Below are 21,101 nucleotides of genomic sequence, written 5' to 3' on the forward strand. Positions count from 1 at the left end.
TTGAAGCAGATGGCAATGATATCTATAGTTTAACATGTTAAAATAATTTCATAAAGCACAGAAGATTGACTCGCATTTTCACCCTTGGGTGCCAATATAAACACTTGATGCTACTTTAACCCTTGCAAGTGTGCATTATCAATAATCACTTTTAGTGCTTAGATGTACATTAAAACAATACCATTAAACCTCGATCCTGCCTTTTTTACATTTTTTCCTATTATCCTTTGCCATGTTAGTCTACATAACCAACAGACTCCTTGGTGACGTGCAATTTCTTTATAATATATGGTGGTTGTGCTTTCTCATGTACACTCATTTATCTATAAATCTATAAAAAAAAAAAATATACCCTGATTTATCATACATCTCAATATTACAGTGTGGTGGTTGGCACTTGGTAGTTGGGTCAGTTCCAACAGAAAGCTTTTTCTGTTTTGCTAATAACTTTGGTGCAGTTTAACAAATCCGCACACAACTTCAAACCCCTCCCCCCCCCCCCCAATAAATAATCATCCTAATAAACTCCTTTGTGGAAAGATTTGCACTGATATGTCATGTGGAGGCCAAGAAGAGGTGCCAAAATATTACTACTCCCAGGTTAATTCCATAGGAAACTTTGCTTTCCGGTACAGAAAAACATCTGAATGGATTTAAACCAAATTTGAAATATAGTCAGGTCTTTACTATGAAAGAATGCTTTTTTGTGATTTGGTGGAAGCTAAAGATTACTTACATATGCCTGCTACCCCACCTAGGGCATAGTACTACAAACAGGACTTGCCAGCTATCTGTCTTGGGCTTTTCTTTGAGCCTGACTCCAGGTGTTACCCATCTCTTTGCAGTCCGCCTCAAGGCCTCAGCACCAGGTGTATCTTGACCTGCTTCTTTTCACCTTGAGAGTTCCCTGGAGGTATACGACGCGCACTTGCAGAGGCTGTGACCTATCCAGCCCTAGTGTCTTTTCAGGATTTCTTCATGAGAAGGGAGATTTGGTGCCACAGGCCATTGTTGCTAATGGGGTATGGCCAGCAGATTTGAAGGATTTTCCTCAGACAGGTGTTGAAGGTCTGGACTTTGTTGGTAGTGTGTTGTCCTCCAAATTGTGGCTGCATACAGAAGGACTGTTGGACTTAGCCCTTCTGGCAGGTTCACCCCTGAGACTTTTTGCTTTTTATTGGTGACTTGGTGTAGTGCTTTTTAGTTTCTGCGCACTTTACCGCTGTGTCCCAGGGTAAAGTGCGTGCGTGTTGTGAGGTTGGCCTGCCCTCCCATAGGAATGCATGGGGGAATGTATGTGTCCTGGTAGTTCCTGATGCGTGGGGCGTGCAGGCCCGAGTTTGGTATGTGCGGACTCGTGTGATTGAATGCTGCGCGATGTGTGCGGCGTGCATGTACCTAGTGTGGCAGTGCCACTTCTAGAAGTGGGCACTTCAGTGTGCAGTATGAAATGTGTGGCTTGTCTGGCGATTGGCTGGTGGAGGTCATATGACGGACTAGGGAAATCCCCAGAGTCAGGAGGAGTCACCCAGTGGTGAATGGGAGTTTAGCATACTGATGGCTGGGGAGGAGTACACCTGGGTCCTGAAAAGGACAGGGCTTTCCCCACACAATGCTGGCGCCGGCCCCTGTGGTGCGTCTGATGACCCTAGCCCTGCCAGTGAATAGGGAGAGGGGCTGAGCAAAACAAAGTGCTCAGGAACCTGTTGTAACTGGTTCGCCCCTTCCCTGCACCTTCAGACAAAGACTTTTACTGTATAAAAAGGGGCTGTGTCCCCTTACGATGGGTACTCTTGCTGATCCAACTTGAGGGGGGCCTGCTGCTGCTGGGCGCCAGGAGAGACCGCCACTGGGGACTGCCTCCCTGCTGGAGGGCCCTGTGAGCTGGCCCCTGGGCCCAGTCTTTGCCCCCCCCTGCTTGTGAAGACCTTGTGTTGCTGGACTTTTACTTGCAAGCGCCTGGGAGCGCTTTTATCATTGATAGCGCTAGGAGCGCTTATTTGGGACGTTGCGGAAGCCTCCAGTGCCTAGAAGCGCTGGACTTGCCCTTGGCGCACAGAGCGCTTTTCCCTGTGCCCTCAGCGCCGGGAGCGCATTGTTTCTGATGGCGGGTGCCCACCCCGCTTGTTGCTGCAGATTTTTTCCTTAAAACGAAGGCGGGAGCCCACCCCGCGCTTCGGTGAAAGCCGGAGGAAAATCACCGCTGCAGCCCGGATCGGAAGTCAGGCACCCCCTGGGGGCGGGCCGTGTGACGGAAGCTGTGCAAAAAGCAGGAAGCAGGCGGGAGCCTACCCCGCGCTCCTGCGTAGGCGGCGGGTGAGGTGAGGTGTGCTGCAGCAGGAGACTCCCCTCCGTACGGAGAGTCCCGCAGGTGCCAGTGAAGCGGAGGGGGCTCGAGGCACATTGCCGGTTCCTGCCCCCGCCGCAAAGGAGAGAAGCCCCGTGTGCAGCCCCGCGAGAATCCGAGGAGGAGCAACCTGCACGACGAAGAGCCCGGTGAGTGGGGACAGCCCTTGCTGTAAGAGTCCCCCGAGTGGGACTCCATCGTGCGGGGGGCAGTGTTCACGAGCCCCGTGAGGCTCCAACGAAGGGGGCTGCATGTGGCAGAGCCTGTGAGGCTCCAACGGGGCGCACTGTGTTAAGAGTCCATGGGGACTCCAACGAAGGGGGCACCAGTTCAGTGATGGAGCGGCCCCAGAGGGGAGCGGGCCTTTCCCCCTTGCCCCACAGTAACGTTTAGGGCCCTGAAAGGCTCTAGGGGGGCATTTTGTGTGATTAGAGAGCCCACGAGGCCCCACGTGCCAGGAGCGCATTCCTTTGTTCAAGAGCCTAGTAGGCTCCCACGCCGTTTTGGGGGCATTCTTCTCGTAGAGCCTCGGTGGCTCCAGTACTATATGTTGTTTGGAGAAGGCACAGTGGTGCCCAGGCTCAGTTCTACAGCTGCCCAGCACTTAGTGGGCAGCTGTGACGTTTAGGTTGGGATATTTGCGCTTTTTAGCTTGCGCAGCTGACGCAGCTTGACTGGGACAGGGTGTCCTAGCCCCGACAAGGCCAGTTGGCCTAGGGACTGCCACAGGTGGTGGCTCATGAGTTTCTCGCTAATGTTCTTTCCTAGCACCTCTGAATGTTTTATGCATCATGTGTTTCCTTTTATGACACCGCTGAATGTAGTTTCTGCATCATGTGTTTTCTTTCAGAACACAGCTGAATGTTTTATGCATCATGTGTTTACCTGCCCGGCACCTCTGAATGAGTTTATGCGTCATGTGCCATGTTCTGCACCTATGAATGTTTTATGCATCATGTGTAATGTGTGTTTTCCCCTACAGGTATTGTGATACTTAGGTGATTGTGTTCCCCTGGTACCGGTGGTGCTAGGGAGGTTCTGAGTCCCTGCGTGATAGTCTCCTAAGGTGGTTAGGGTTGCGTAGGTGGTACTTTCTTGTTACCAGTAAGTACTGGTTGTGTGCTATATATATGTTATTTTTGTGCTACAGTAATTTTATATTTGGTGCTAAGTGCTAAATATCTAAAAGTGCTAATTCCTGACAGTGGTCCATGTGGTCCTGTCCCCTGTACAAATAACCCCTTGTAAATTCTGCCCGTGCCTGTTGGCACATTGTAAATTGTGTGTTTTTATCTAATGTGTTTTACTATAATACAAAGGCCATTTTTATAGAATACCTTGTGTGGAGTTTCCTTTGCGGTGGGCCTTGGGTGTTGTTGCTAGTTGCGCGCGCAAACGCTTTACACCTTGCCTCAGAGATAAGCCTGACTGCTCGTGCCAAGCTACCAAGGGGGTGAGCAGGGGTTATCTTTGGCGTGTAACTCCCCAGCCCTGACTAGAGTGGTGGTTTCTGCCTGGCTTTGGCGCAAGCCCTAGCCAACCAGAAATCCCAGTTCTAACAAGGACTGATTACACATTGGTGTTAAGCAGAGTTGGGTCCTTGGAGCTTCACAACTTTAGATGAACGAAGGCAGCCCTGGTTTTGCCGATTCTTTCTTTGACAGAGTCTGTGCTACCCTGCTCATTGAGTGAATGTATGCAATACCCAGAATTCCCAATCTTGGGGAAGTCTGTGCACAGCCATCCACATTAAACATGCTATTGTACTAATGCACGAGTGGTATATGCAAAGTTTGTAGTATTGTCTGCTGATATTACAGAAATGATCAAGTTAACTTTTTAGCTTTAACTATACAGGTGTTGTCTATGTCAAGGCCCATTGCAACTAGCACAGGTATTAGGAATGTTACACCTTTAGAAGTTGCTTCTAAATAAATATTGAGGAAGCCAATATTATTGTTTCCCCTTGAGCTAGCGGTATCTTAAAATTGCTGTTTGCACAGCTATCAGAATTTGCTCTGCTCCTCAGCAGCTTGACTTGCATGCATTTTAGGTTGTTTATTCTTCATTGCACAACCTCAAGCACTAGGGACAACCCTACTTAATAGGCTTTATTTATTGTTATTTGTCAGATATTTTATTCCCAAAATGTCTGCCTGTAGATCATGCAAAACAGCAGCGTAAACATCCATTCAATTATTTTCTGAAAAAGTAGGTGTTACCAAATCCTAACCGTTTCAAATGCGTTGCATAGTCTAGGCAGTTACACACCTTATAACAACCTAATCTCTTAAGAGACTTGTAATTTTCATAATGTATTAAAAGGCTGTAAGGTGGTATGTTTCTGTAGAGAAGAAATACAGACACCCATTTCTTGATATCAGTATTGGAATTTCAAATATATAAAAGGAAAGGCAATCTGATTTTCCAAAGTACATTTGCTATCAGAATTTGGATAAAAAAAAGTCACTATCCTAGATGCCCTCTCTAAATACTTAGTTAAGTATTGGTCAGTCAAATCAATATTGTCATACAGGACAGTACTTCATGATCATCCTGTTGGCATTCCAAACTGGATACTACTAAATCCAAAAGGCGGTAATATATTGCGGTTCAGGCACAACCTATTGATGGAAAAAATACTTGCCATGTCTAAAGTCGCTTAGCCACCAAGCTTGCCATGAGCCCCAGAACATGGGCTTTTTGCACCAGATAAGAGTGAGCGGGATTTATATAGTGCAATACTAAATAGTACGAGTTTTCTGGTTCAACCACTGGAAAGAGGTTTTCATCGTCAAGTAAGAGTACTTTTACTCACTAATGTAACTGTCAGGGTAGCTTTTATATCACTCTTAGCTTCTAGCATTAGTGAGTTTTGGGTCTGAACCTTCAGTTTACTCCAAGAGGAACCACATTCAAGTTTAAATCTTACAGTCAGTCAAATAGAAATTTATTTTGGCAGCAGCCATAAAAGAATACAATAAATAAATCATACGAGATATAAAAACATCTCCATGGTACCAAAACAATCACAGTTAGCAGATTACGTAAGTTTCAAATTACCCAGGAGATTCTTAAAAATTCCATATAAACAAGCACAATTGCCAAAGGGCTCATATTCCAATGTGCTACAATATACAAACACATAATTGGGGTAACAGCCCTTCTTTTTGCCTACATCAGTCCTATAAAATTGGCCACTGCTGAAGCAAAGAAAGAGGAAGATCGGCTCTTAAAACCCTTAATGCTGCAGTGACTTGAGGTGCCCAACTGCCTACAGACAGGTGCAGTCCTAGAAGAGCGAGCCTTGGCACATGCAGGACATACAAAAAGGCATGTGGTATGGACTCCGATTGGCCTTTGCAAAAGGGACAATCCTCTGAGGCTGCACCCACCCACCTTGCTGTGAACTTAACAGGGAGTGACCCCACTCTAAACAGGTGATATAACTTCCTGTCTAGAGGAAGTGAGATCAAGTCCCCAGTATCACTCAGGACCATATGATGACTTAAATTATAAGACGTTCCTGTCAGGGTGGAACCCCTCACCTTATATTCCTCCCTCTGAAATGTGAAAGCCCAATAGGGTTTGGTCAACGCACCCTTTAAAGGAATTTTGTCTATAGTAGGAGGAGGAGGCCAGAGGCCACCCAACCCCAGAGAGGTCAACAGCTCTTTGATTAGAGACAGCCATGCGATATTAGACCCATCAGCCTTGATTATCTCTTCTAGGGTAGCTGCATTGTGCACCAAGTCCAAGGTCACCCAAATTCTCTGCCAATAAAGCAGACAATGCAATAGTGCCTTAAGGGCTACCTTTATTAGATCCATGAACCGAAAGAAATGGGGGGTTACAGCAGGGCGCTGGAAGGGAGTGATGTTAAAGATCTTAAAAGTTTGTTTTCGGATTTCTCCAGATCAGCAATGTCCCTGGGGCTCCAAAGCTCGGCGCCATCTAAAGCTGCTCCTAGGGCATGGACTTCATAGACGTTTAGTGCTTGAGCAATAGGTTTTGGTTGGAAGTACGATATACTTTTAAAATTGCACCAACTACCAGTTTGTATTTTATGGTTGCCGTAATATGTGGGTGCCATGAAAATACGTAAAGGAATCTACTCTAAAACCTTGGCCCAAACACTAGATTTCCCTTGTATTTTTTGTGATGATTAAATGCCATTAATTTAGTTTTGGCTACATTAATCTCAAGACCTCGTTCTGCACAAGACACTAAAGCTGGTTAGTTTTTGCAGACCACTCGGTTTTCGAAAATAATGAAGTGTGTCATCTGCAAACCATATTGGTGTCCTGGCATTAGCTTACAGAAGGGTCATCGGCTGCTACCACAGAGAGATGATGTGAAAGGCTATTTAAATATAGAATAAACAGGGTAGAGGCCAATACGCATCCTTGGCGTATGCCCTTCATCACCAGAATCTCAGTCAATTGGCCTTGTGAACCCCATCGCACCCGGGCAAAGTTTGTCATTCAACCCTAGTCACCACCGAAGACACCGTTTTGACCATGAAAAGCATCCACTCAGGAGCCCCCATGGACCTCTACCGCACATTTTCCACAGAGACGCCATTGTTTCAGAACTACAACACACCATCACTGACACCTTCGAGAACGGTATCTTTCCCAATTATCGGAAACACGCAGAAGTCAGACCCTCTGCTCAAGAAGCTCTCAGCTGATCCCACGGACCTCAAGCATTACTGGCCCATCTCTCTCCTCTCATTCGCAGCCAAAGTCACAGAGAAGACCGTCAACTAACAAAATTCATTGAAGAAAACTCCATCCTTGACCCCTCTCAACCTGGATTCCACAGTAACCATAGCACAGAGACCACCCTACTCGCCGCCACAGACTACATCCGCACCCTCCTCTACCAAGGACACAGCGGCCCTGATCCTACTAGACCTCTCGGCAGTAGTCGACAGTCTGCCACCGTACACTCACCGCTAGACTCCTCAACGTCAGCATACAAGGAATGGCCCTCGACTGGATCTGCTCATTTCTCACCGACAGAACCCAAAGAATCAGACTACCTCCCTTCCTCTCCAAACCCACTGAAATCAACTGCAGAGTACCCCAAGGTTCATCGCTTAGACCCATGCTCTTCAACATCTACATGCCCCCCCCACCTTGCTGCCATCGTTGGACAGCACAGACTCCGCATAGTATCCTGTGCGGACAGCCAGCTCATACTCTCCCTCACTAAGGACCACCAGACTCAACTTCCAGGAAGGAAGGACGTTGCATCCTGGATGAGCGGCTGCTGCCTGAAGCTCAACTCGGTGAAAACACAGGTCCTTGCCCTCGGACCTTCCCTCTCTGCATGGGACAACACCTGGAGGGACAACACTTGGTGGCCCATCGCCCTCAACAGCCCTCACCTCCAGCTGCTTCAACACCCTCCACATCCTCCAAAAGACCTTCAAATGGATCCCCCCGAATAAGAGACAGTCACCAATGAACTCATAACCAGCAGACTACTACGGAAACACCTACGCCAGGAACAACAAGTCTCTGCTTCACAAACTCCAGAACATTCAGAACACCGCAGCCAGACTCATACTCTGCATCCCTCGACACAAACACATCACCCAACACCTGTGGAACCTCCACTGGCTCCCCATTGAGAAGAGTCACTCTTAAAGTACTTACCCACGCCGGCAAATGCCTCCGCAACACCTTTCCCCACTACCTCAACGAAATAATCTCCTTCCACCTACCCTAAAGACACCTCCGATCCGCCAACCTAGCCCTCGCCGAAACCCAGCGCATCCACAGAGCCAAAACAGGTGGAAGATCATTCTCCTACATTGCTGCCAACGCCTGGAACAAGCTCCCTATCCACATCAGACACGCCCCCTCCCTGAAAATCTTCAGGAAGACACTCATGATCTGGCTCTTCGACTGAACGAAGCTGCGCACCCCCTTTTCCCCTCCAGCGCCTTGAGACCCTCACGGGTGAGTAGTGCGCTTACAATTCCCCTGATTGATGCAATGGAATGAACAAGGACAATATATCAAGAGGCACTCTAGTCTCCAAGGACCAGCGATAAGCTTGCGCGTGGGACCAAATCAAAGGTGGATTTAAGATAGACAAAGGCAACATATAGGTTGGCCTTGCCAATCAATAAAGTCTTCCAATAAATTGTAGCAATTCATAAAACCTTGTCTATGGCTGATGTTTTGTCACAGAAATCGGCCTGCAATGGGCTCACATGGTCAGTTCCCACGATCGAATACTGGATTTTCACTAGGGCCATACGGCTGAAGCCTAATGGGCCAATAGTTGGCTGGAATGCTCTTGTCACCCTTCTTGTACACAGGGACTACCTCGGCTCCCTGCCATGATTCAGGAATAGGAGCACCCATTGCGATTGCAGTTGCGAGGATTGTTACATATTCAGGCCAGACCTCTAAATGGATGAATACATCTAATGTGAGACTATGTAGGCCTGCAGCCCTACCTTTGGTGAAGCTGGTCTAGGAATGAATGACATCCTCTAGAGGAAAGGGTGGCGTGTTAAAAACCACAAAAGGGACGTTCAAAGATCCCTCAATTGGAGCTACAATGCTATCATTGTATAGGGCAGAGAAGTGGTGAAACCAGTCATTAGATGAAACAGGTTTCTGGGGTTCAAAGCCTGTTTAATTCTCCCCTCTGGCCAACTTCCAGAAGTGTAAATAACCTTTGAATGTACACGTCTACTAGGTCGCACCATGTCTTCTTGTCCCACTCTTTCTTGGCGCCATTTATACTCTGCTTGTAAGCCTTTCTAATAGCCAAAATCAGGGGAGTATTTTCTGCCTTTATAACCTCGACTAAAGTACACCTTCCCTCCCTACAGAACATTAGAACAGCTATTACTTATGGTAGAAGACTTCTACTAATAGCAGGGAAGATTAAAATATGCTGTTACCCTATCAAAAATGTTTTATATAGCTCACTAATCTCCAATATATTCTTGTACAATTTCCTACAGTCCCTCAGCTTAGGCAAATATCGCTAATGTCATTCCTGATATTTAGCAAAAGTTCAGGTTTCTCTGCCCCCTGTTGCCAATTGAGGCTGCCTTTGTCAGATGTGAGCTCAATGTCACTTGTGTGAGTAAGGTTGGAAGGATCAACCACAAACTTCCTGAAAAGATTAGAAATAGGACAAAGGATTGTGGTCGCTCTCGGATTTTCACATCTTCGACTAGACGCCATAGCCTTAAGTCTACAAATATGTAATCAATGCAGCTTTTGGACACTAGTGTTAAAAGTGCAAGCCTCCTTGCGATCTGATTTAGCCCGCCCATTAGTGGTCATGACTCCCAATTTGATTGCAAGGGCTTTAAATTGGACAGCAGCCTGTGTCCACTTTTCACTGGGGCGAGTTCCAGCTGGGGGAAATCGCCCATAGTTCGTCGTCCTCTATTGTGATTACAAGATCTTTATCTAAGGGCTCAAATGTAGTATTGAAGTCCAAGAATAAAATGTGCGCCTAAGTGATATTTATCCAAGAGGACCTCAAGGGATTGGATCGTTGGCGAGGCGACCCTTCCCTTTCACTCCAATCAGTGAGCTGCAATTTCGCTTTAAACACAGCTACATTCCAAGAAATAACTGAAGTGAAAGGTGGTAGGAAATTCACACAAGACGTTGCAGGAAGGTTTATTGATACCCTCTGTAGCATTAACTTCACTTGTGATGGCCCGTTCAACTAATTAATTGCTAAGACATATTGGATAAACTAGACCCTGCTTATTTCTTGCCTGGGAAGAACTAGAGTTCTCAAAAGATGGTTGGATGGCTACAGTACTAAGATTTGACATCTTCAAGTGAAGATGCCACACTGTCTACATGAGAAGGGCTGTCCAAGTCTGTCCTATGTACGTTTGAGCCTCTCAGTACGACGTTATCAGGGGAGGATGTTGAGACTGCGCAGTAAGTGGAAAGCTGGTGTCAATCAGATGGATGCCATGTATGGTACAATCTCTGGAAGAGGGTGCAGTGGTCAGAGTATGCAAGTCTTTCCACAAGGGAAAACACCATAGCCTTTAGTTAAAATTGGTGCCTAAAGATGGCACCAGGACCAACCCAAGTCAATCATTGCTATCCAGCCCTGATGTGGCTAATAACCGATCAACTAGATTCCCCTGTACATAAGGCCTACTGTGCCCTGATGGGAGCAAGGTTTCGTATTTAAGAAACTTGCTTGTATGCAATCCTCTCAAACATGTAACAACGTAACCAACAAGTCTTGTAATACTAATATTGCATTACATACAAACTTACTGTATCTAGGGGACGCTTGCCTATGTGTATTACTAACAAATAACCAGAGTGTCTAAAAAATGGTCGCAAAAAAATGCGGGAAAGTCTTTACACATGCGTCTACTGCAGCTACATAGTAGGAGTTTTCGCTTGGTGGGAAAACTTTGCAGCTGCGCAATAGCTTTAAATATGGCCGCTTGAAACTCACATAACGCACATGCTATCGCTTAAACTAAAACCTATAAGTTCTACTAAGCACGAATGCGAAAGATAAAAATAAGTAAATGGGGATAGAGTAGAGATAAGTGGTATACAGTGAAATCATTTGTCGCATTATAACATGTCTTTCTGACTTTATTAGTTCATATTAGGGCCTCGGAGGGTAACTGAAATCCTTACCACACCTGATCTGCGCACATGCGCATAGAAACATGCCAGAAACTATGATGGCACACTTGAATCACAGCCAAGGCCACATTGGGCGAAAACGCCTGGGAAAGCAATCGAATGAACCGGACGAGAGCAACAATTTTGAATAAAATGTATAACTTGTATTGATCAGAATGTGAAATGCGGGTGGGAATAAAGCAATGGGAAAGTAAATTAAGGGGCGGAAACAGAACAAATATTACTTTTAATATGGTGTAATTAACGCACCTCTTCACCCTGACCAATCGGAATAAGGAAAAACACAAATATTGAAACTTTTGGGGGTGGTACACGAATACAGAATAGTATAATTGAGGTAAGTTAGCTAGAGACTGTCAGATCGGTCATTCCAACTAGTCACCGACAACACGTATGCTGCTACAGATTTTGTCCAAGACACTGTCTCAGACCCTGCTACTAGAAACTCTGCTTGAGAAGGAGATACTGATCGATAATCTAAATCAGCTAGAAGGGGATTCCGGAAGAGGGAGACCCGAGGAGAGTAGTACCAGAGAGGGGTGCGACGCTGGCGTTGCACTTGGAAGAGGTCACCTTCCCAGATCTGAATCTGCCCAATCCTCAGTCTGCATCCTGTCCTGGCAGATTCCTTCTGGCCTATCTTCAAAGATTTGGGTTCATCATCACCTTAGGTAAATATAATTCTGCGAAAACTGTCATTGCACCGGTTCTCTTTTTCCAGGTACCGTTTTCATTGATCATTACTATGACATTGCTATATTTAACTTTAATTTGCTTCTTGGAAGAATGTGTTTAAACTGTAATTGATTCTGACTCACAAAATTATTGATTTAGATGAAGATTTTGAAACTTTTGAGTTTGTGGTTATTTCAAGTTTAAAGTTAAAATGTCATTTTCTACCTTAAACTATCTCAGCAACCCAATTCATTGAGTAAAGGAATTATTAAGGAGATCAAATTAGTAAGACTTCGTAAAGGTGAAAATCAAATTACAGGTAAAACTCAAAATTGATGACAGCAGGGTTTACTAGCACATCTGTGTGAATGTTTTGGGCCCAGGTGAGTATTAGGTATGTGTGTGTAACCAGAGTTGGTAACCCTTTGCTCTATCAGTTTTCCTTTGGTAGCAGAGGCATGGTTAGGTTCTAGTTAGGTAGAAAATAATGTGGATTTAATTATTTGATTTATGCACCAACGACTGCTATTCGTTATTTGTTATGTATTGTTTCATGTCGTCTGGAAATTCCCGGGAATATTGAATAGTGGATGGCTAATGGAAGCCATACTGCAGTGAGGTTACTGTCTGGATCAGGAAAGTGCTGAAAGTTATGTAGGACTAGGAGCACTGGTTGCTGGAGTTGCACGGACGTCGCAGAGAGGTTGAAACAGTGGGCGTGTGACTGACGCAAATTGTAAAGGAGGGGATAGTAGTAAGGAGCAGAACTGACGTCATCGCAAAGACCGCGCTGGTATTGGTCAGACCACGGGCGTGAGCTGGAACCCGATTGGGTGACTGAGTGAAAGCTGGTTTAGGATTGGTTGATAAGATTTGTAGGTTTGATTCTCATTTGCCTTTTGAAGTGAGTCGCCCTGACAGAAAAACTCGAGGATTTTCAGATTATCGTTTCCTACATCGAGAATCTAGAATGTATGGTGAAAAGAGGAAAATGTCATTTATAAAGAAGATTAAAAATGTCTTCAAGTAAGATAAGCCTGTGTTGACTAGAGAGGGAATTCCTATTCCGCCACCTAAAACGCCTGCTTCATTTATGATGGAGAGAGGATATACATGTGTATGGATGGAGAATTGGATAGAATATACAAAGAGTGATGGTGTTTTAGCTTTTCCTGAACATGGTACGTTTAATGGGAGAAGTCTTCAGAATTTCAGGATGCGGATGAATGATTTAGACCCGAAACCTAGGCTAACGCAGTATGAGGCAAGATGGCGGCCGTGGCGCGGGCTGTGTGAGCAGCTCCTCACTCTGGCTCCGCACTCTGGAGAGAATTTGAAAAACGCTAGCTGAAGTATCGCCCTCGAAACAGCTTTTTATCGCGCAATACGATGGGGAGATATGATTCACAACATACAAGCCTAAAAGGAAGGGATACATTATAACCAGCTGCAATACATCGGGCGGTGCAGACCTGGAGACTAGGAGACTCAGAGGGAAAGCCCGCGTCCTGGATTCGGGCTCGGACTTGGATTGTGCTTCGGAGGTCTGGCGGTACTGGTATCCAATTCAAGTCTTCGGAGCGGTTTCCTTGCTGAGCAGCTGGACTTTCCCACGTGAGTGAGCAGGGGATTGTTACATTGTTACTCACCACGGCATATCGGCTGGCGTTATCTGAGAGATAAAAGTCTACTTTTCGGATTTGGATTCGTAGGCGAGATGGTGATTGTGAGCCGCTTTTCATTTTTTGGCTTTGCGCTCCGTGTTCTATTGAGTAAACACGGGCGGTGCCGATTGAACTACGGCTTTAAGCAAATTGGTTATCATTGTCTGATTCCAACTAGGGAAGAGAGACAAGTAATATATAATTGGAGTAAGGATACATTGTGACCCGCTGTTACGTACTAACTGGCTTTGATTCGTAGGAAAAGCCTGTGCTCGCTTTGGATACAGGACTCAGGCTTTGAGATTTTGTTGTCAGTGCAGAAGTCTTCAGAGGTCCAATCTAATTACGATATCAGCTATCTAGATCACTAACAGATGCTGCTTATTGTTTTTGAATATCGTAACCGTCTCCCGCTTTGGCGCTACCTTGGGCTTGTGGGAGCGCATTGGTCGATAGTACGGGAGGTTAACGGATCTCAGAAGCCTCAAAATATGCCGCAAAAAAAACAGCCAAAGGCTCAAACCCGGAGTGTGCGGGTAAAACAACCGGTTGAAGGAAAATCTGTACAAATAAAAGAAACTGAGTGAATCTTTATTTATTTCAGAGTCTGCTGATAAAGTACTGAGTATAACGGGTGCAAGCGTCTCAGAGAAAGTTTCTCTGCTACAACCTACGGTGAAACAAGGTATTCTCCCGCTCCATGGTTTCTTTGGAAAAAAAATAGGGAAACAGAGACACTGTTCCTAATATATCAGAAGTATCTACAAATTTAGATTCACAGGAGTCTGGCTTGCAAAGGAGTATGGGAGATAGAGTCCTAAATAACTCTCTACAACCTACAAGGCCCGTCGAAACCTTTGCGAATTCGGATTCAAATATTTCAGATAGAGCTGAAACTCCTCAAGAGGGGGGTGAAAATTTCTACTCTGTCTGATTACACATCGGATGATAGTCCAAACCATAGCAGGGAATGGGCGGATTATACTGCAGAGAGTCTCTTAGGAGAAGATGATGGAGCCTCACCTAGTACAAGTATAACCACAGTCAAAAGACGAAAAAAAAGGGGTTCTCATAATCGCATTTCAATTAAATCTAGAACTGAGACTGTTGGAAACCCTTCTGCTGTTTGTGTCTTTGGGTGATATTCCTGTGGCAATAACTAGGACTGAAACTGAAGTCGGAGAGACATGGGCTAATACTCAAGATGAATCTAACTCGTTTGAAATCCCTGCTGAGATCACGTTAACCACCATCTATAACACCATGATGGCGCATCGGGCAGAGAGTAAAGCTGAAAATCTCCGTACTCAAGCCACTTGTACCAAATTGAAAAATTCCATTCGTCGTCGAGCGATCAAGGTCTCTGCAGAGACCGCTGATAGAGTTACTGAAGTCGAGGCTCGTATTTTGGAGGAAGAATCTCGAATTCAGAAAGCAGAACTTGAGAATGTGAAAGCACATAGGGATGAACTCTCCTATAAACTAACTGGTCTAGAAAATCAGGCCCGAAGAAACAACTTATGATTTTTGGGTATTCCCGAAAAGAAAGAAGGGGCTGATACTAGACAATTTATTATTGAACTTTTAAACGAGGCCTTTCCGGACATAAAATCATGGGATTGGGCAAAGGAAATCCAAAGAGCCCATCGCTTTCCATTCTCCATGAAGAACTCGACAGGGCGATCAAGTATATCCTCGAGCAATTCTTGTTGGTTTCAATAATTTTCTTGCTAGAGAAGAAATCTCATTACTAGCTAGACCGGAGAAAAAAGCATCCGCTAAAGGGTGTATTTTTTTTGTGCGGCCAGATTTCTGTCAGGCAACGGTGACCCAACGTTGGCATCTTAGACAGTTAATACCTCAATTTCAAGAGAAGGGGGCCACCGTTTACCTCCAGAATCCCGCCAAACTCAAAATTATGTGGAAAGGTCAGACTAAATTCTTCTTTTCAGAGATCAAAGCTAAGGAATTTCTTTATACACTATAAAGTATGGATAATTGTTAGATATCAGAAGCTCAACTCGCAGCCCTGATCACTCACCTGCTGGAAAGGGAAGTTGCTGGTGTCCTGCCCTGCTGACCGTGAGCCCTGCTGTTCCGCTGCGTGTATCCCTGCCGCTGCCGCCCCATTACATCGCGGTCTGGTGCGGGGAGACTACAGCTCCCAGGTGCCCTAGCGCACCTCGACGTCATCCAAGCGCCCGGAGGCGCACAAAAGAACGCTGCCCCCTCGGTGGAGCGGGAAGCTCAACTCGCAGCCCTGATCACTCACCTGCTGGAAAGGGAAGTTGCTGGTGTCCTGCCCTGCTGACCGTGAGCCCTGCTGTTCCGCTGCGTGTATCCCTGCCGCTGCCGCCCCATTACATCGCGGCTCTGGTGCGGGGAGACTACAGCTTCCAGGTGCCCTAGCGCACCTCGACGTCATCCAAGCGCCCGGAGGCGCTCAAAAGAACGCTGCCCCCTCCGCGTCGCGGGACGCGCGCAGGCGGGCGCCGGGCTAAGCCCGGGCAAAGGGCGGGCCCTCTGTAGCCCTCAGGAGCCGAAGGAGACCGGGCTGGGCCTACCCTTTTGACTTTGGTCAGTACTGTTGTAACTTTATTTGTGCTGTTATTGTTAGCGGTCTGTTATTAGTCCAATCTCCTTGTGCTTCAATACATTGACGCTTTTAAGTATTTGTAATTTGATTGTTGGGGTTGGGGTATTCATCGTATCATCATGACTAACTATTCTAACAAGGGTACCCTTGATAGTTATTTACTGAAAACTAACTTAGGGTCAGATCGAGAAGCCACTCTTACAGAATTAAGGGTCAGGCGGCGCAACTCGATAGCGCTTATTAAAAACAGGTCTTTAAATACAAACTCCCCTCATGAAGTAACTCCTTCAGACAAGAGTGCCCCTCCCCATCAAGAAATTTTAACTCTCCAGGATAATAACGATTCCCTAATCGACCCTGGTAACACAAACATGGTTGTTCTATCTAACCATTCGCCTTTACCTATTTTATCCCCTCCCATTGACATAACTAGTGAATCACTTACATCGAGTCATACATTACTGCAAATCACGGAGCCTTTATCTCAGAATGTTATCCCCCCTAGGACACCAAAATCACACCCGTTGCCCAGGAAAAGGAGGAAGATAGACACCGTGCTATGCAAAAGTAAAAACAAATTCAATAATAATTCGATACTGGCTCATACTGATGTAGGCTCTACTCCCCGTCTTGACAGTACACCTCTTCCTGGTACCTCTGTATCTTGCTCTGTAGACGACATTACTATTGCGGATCTAATGGGCAGTATAGATCAATTATTTAAATCTCATATGCTACCCATTGTCGACAGTTTAAAAACTATTGAAAAAAGGTTGGAGAGAGTGGAATCTCTAATGGGTGCCAAATGGGATACATTTATGAATCCTATGAAGCCAGCAATGGAGATTTCCACTACTTCAGCATCTGTCGTACCACCTTCCACTTTACCATCATCACAGGAGATAGCCCTTCAAGTTGACCGTAGTACAAATAATGAAACTAATAACTACGTTGAAAGAATTACCATCCCAAAGCCAATTCATTTAAATAGGGTCTGTGATTCCCGGGAGGGTAATATCCCATCACAAGGGGGTTCAATGCCTGTCAGTAAAAGCTGTAATTTGATTCCCATGGTTAAGACGCGAGGGCCTTTTTCTATCGACCTTCCACCGGAAGCTGTCCCTCTTGTAGTGGTGCTTGCGGGTGTTCCCACTCTAAAGGACGGAACCATAGAACGATATTCACAACTAAAAAACAAGGTTATCCATTGGTTAGGTCAAAACCGCCCTCTTCCCTCGTATGTCAATGGGGAAATTTTACATGTTAGGCGACTACCTTGGTTGGGTAAAACACCCAAAAATATTAATGGGGACATTATCATAATTAATTTTAGGGACTCCAGAGCTGTTAGCCATATTTTAAATTGGCACATGAAGAATAGGAGGTCTTCCATTACCACTTGGGAACTAACCCATTTTTTTCCTAGATCTAGGCCAGGTCCCATCTCCAACCCTGGGGTTCCATTTTGTATACAACCTAACTCTTTGATCCCGTTGAGTAATCGATATGAGGTGTTAGATAACCTTGAAGATGTAGATTGACTTGAAAACAACAAGGTTATGATAGCGAGTCCCGTTGAGCCACTATCTGATACATTACTTTTCTGTAATGAGCCAAGATACCTACCTTTGAAAGCAGGTACAGATATCTGTCCTAATGATCACACTGTTTCTGATCCTCCACTTTCAGTTAATAGCCCGACCAATTTTCAGGGAACTATGGGGAACTTATTCTCCTGGAATATTGCTGGGCTGACCTCCAAACTGGAATCTGTGGAGTGGACATCTTTTGTCAATAAATTCGACCTATGCATATTCCAGGAGACCTGGACATGTGAACCCCGTTTTGTCCAGGGTTACCTAAATTATTATGTACCCGCTTCAAAGGGCCCAAGGGGTAGACCCATGGGTGGCTTAACAACATGGGTTCGCCAGTGTTTAAAGATGGTCATCAAAGTTGTTGATACTAAAAACCATGATATCCAACTGATCAGATTGGTTTTAGATAAATTAGGTTGCTTAGATATATACAATGTTTACGTTCGGAGTAATAGGGGAGGGAGGTCCGAGGTTTTAGTTGCCCTGGATAGTCTTCTTGAAATTCATTCCCCGAACAACAAAATTGTCATCGCGGGCGACCTTAACAGAACATTCGAACCCCTAATTAGTGAAGAGGATTTATTTTGTGATGAGGAAGATCGACAATGGGGTGTCCCTAAACTAGAACTCCCTCCGGTTGTGCGCTGGACTGCTGATGTTATTGGGCTAAACACCCTATGTTTTGAAAAGGGTCTAAGAGCTCTAAATGGCAGGACTAGTGGTGATAGGAATGGGGCAAGTACATTTGATAATGGCCGACATAACAGTAGAATTGATTACGTGTTATGTAGTTTAAAATTAAGGCCTATGATTTGTGACATGGAGGTTGTAGTAAGGATCGAGAGTGATCACAACCCCCTGTGCGCAACCCACAAATGGTGGTCCCATACTACCCCCCCTTTAGGCTCTTCTGTGACTGTCCCTCCTCGGATTATCCCCACAAATGATATGCGGAGACTAAAATGGGAAAGTGTAGCAATTAATCACCAGGCTATTGTTGATATCAATGGTCAGGTCGATATAGCAATATTAGCTATAGAACAATCCACCGCTCTTGGCATTGGCTTAGACAAGGTTGAGGAGTTACATAATTCTCTCTTTTGTACAATTAAAAAGTATTTCCTCAAACCTTTGAAAAACAAAGGTAATAGAGCCTTTAAGCCTGCTAAGTGGTATAATGAGCAGTGTAGGGATGCACGATTAGCCCTAAGCAAAGCTATCAAGGGGGGGGGCAATCTGTGCTAATCCAAGCTGCCAGAAAGAACTATAAAATTAGTATATCTAAGGCTAAAAAAGCTTGGGACGAACAGCACTGGTCCGAGTTAAAGGCAGCTAGTGATAGCAGGGATTCCCGGTTATTCTGGCACATCGTTAGATGGGGAAAATCGGGTTTTCCCGAGCCCCATCATAACAATGTGCCTGAGGAAGAATGGATAAAATTCTTCAAAAACCAGTATGCTGCACCTAACAATGATAACTTGGCCCAGGAAACTAGTGTAGATTTCCCCAAAGCAAACCCCTTTGGAATAGCCGAAATTTTGCTGGCCTTGAATACGGTTGCTCGTGGGCGTGCCCCCGTTCTGGATGGTGTGCCAGCTGATCTATTTATAAACGATAAAGAGCACTGGAGTCAGTATATCCACCTTATTAATGCTATTGCTTTGGGTGCAACAGTACCAAAATCTTGGCAGGGTGCAGTAATCATTCCTGTCTTTAAGAAAGATGATCGATCCTTGCCGGGTAATTATAGTCCAATAAGTCTTATAGACACCATTCAAAAGGTTGTGGGACGTGTAATCGTCAATAGGCTCCTGGATTGGGTGGAAGAGATTAATGCTCTTTCACCATTTCAGGCTGGCTTTCGACGATCTACAAGTACGGTGGATCAGGTTTTCCGTTTTACGTTGTTACAATGGAAGACGGTTGTGCTGGGTAAAGGAAGCCTGTATGCGGCCTTTGTTGACCTACGGGCCGCTTTCGACCTTGTCCCCCGATCCAAGTTATGGTCAGTCCTTAAGAAGCAGGGTCTCCCTAGCGACCTATTATCTTTAATAATGAGGCTACACGAATCCAACTACGCTAGAATTCAGTGGGGGGGGGATTAGGTTCGGTAACCTCAGACTTCCCTGTTGAGAGGGGAGTCCGACAGGGATGTTCGATGGCTCCCGTTCTTTTCACCTTATATATTAATGATGTTGCGCGCATGACTTCTGCACAAGTAGACGCACCCTTTTTAGCTGGGATTAAAACCCCTATTTTAATGTTTGCAGATGACACGCTCATCCTATCTAAAACTCCAAGTGGATTACAGTCTGCCTTGTCTATTTTCGACCATTTCTGTGGGGAGTATGGTCTAGAGGTTAATACTGCCAAAACAAAGCTTATGACTTTTAATCCCCACCATAGCTTTAAATCTAAAATCATTTTAAATGACCGTCCGCTAGAAGTAGTGAATACCTTGACATATCGGGGCATGCACATATCTAGCGAGAAGAGTTGGCGGCATCATATTGACATTGCTACGTTGAGACACAGGCAACTGGCTGGTGCTATTTGCACAGAGCACAGAAAATCATTAACCAAACCTGTAAAACCTGCCTTACAGGTTTACGAAGCAAAAGCTCTAGGCTCTGCTCTTTACGGTGCTGAGCTCTGGGGCTTTGAGAAGGTTGCTGCTCTTCAATCCTCAGAGAATACATTTTTTAGGGCAATAACAGGTGTTCCTAAAAGCACCCCACTGTTGCCTCTTAAATATGACCTGGGTAGAAAAGCAGTCTCAGATTTGGTCCAACTTCGTCCGATCCTATATTGGCGTAGGTTATGGACGACTCCTGTGCTTTCCCACTATGCAGAGGGTTTCTTAGATATTATACGATCTGATGTGTCCCACAAAATAGGATGGTTAAAATCATTGAGGACATCCTTGGTTGAGCTTGGTATGAGCACACTTTGGGACGATCCGGCGAGAGCCATTTTTCCATCCAAAAGCACTCTTAAGACCATCTATTGGGAGATGGTTGCCCACCGGTGTTGGAGCAACCCGGATACTGGCTCTATGACCGGAGAGTTCCTAGTGGCCAAGATGTATCCCTATCTAGAACCATACTGGGACATCATAACAAACCCCAGAGAAAGGAAGCTCCTTTTCCAATTGAGAGCAGGTGCTCTCCCCCTCAAATTTTTGTCATCTAAGTGGGTATAGGGATCCTGTGATAGATGTCCTGCTTGTGGTACTAGTAAAGAAACCATCGGTCATTTTTTATTTGTTTGCAGGTTTTACGCAACCCCACGGCGTATCTGGCTATCCCCAATGTGTAAAAACCTGGGAACAGCCAGTGGTACCGTGGCCCTGCGTATCATATGCACTAGCACTTTGCCTTGGATTTCAGTAGCCACTGCTAAATATCTAGGATGGGCGTGGATGATTAGACAGATTGCTAGTTATTTGACTATTCTCTTGTTTTGGAAGAGACTGCTAGTCCTTCGACTATTCTCTCCGATGCTATTTTTTTTTTTTCTGCATTCAAAATTTTTATACCTTGG

At 45.3% G+C, this 21,101-nt stretch overlaps 1 protein-coding gene across 6 annotated transcripts in view; it reads right to left on the reverse strand.

Moving 5' to 3' along the window:
- The window catches only part of CAPRIN2 (caprin family member 2), a 699,936-nt gene that overhangs the window by 419,649 nt on the left and 259,186 nt on the right, over nt 1-21,101 (reverse strand). The window lies entirely within an intron of this gene.

The sequence above is a fragment of the Triturus cristatus genome, chromosome 4_1 (assembly GCF_964204655.1).
Source record: "Triturus cristatus chromosome 4_1, aTriCri1.1, whole genome shotgun sequence".
Classification (NCBI taxonomy): domain Eukaryota; kingdom Metazoa; phylum Chordata; class Amphibia; order Caudata; family Salamandridae; genus Triturus; species Triturus cristatus.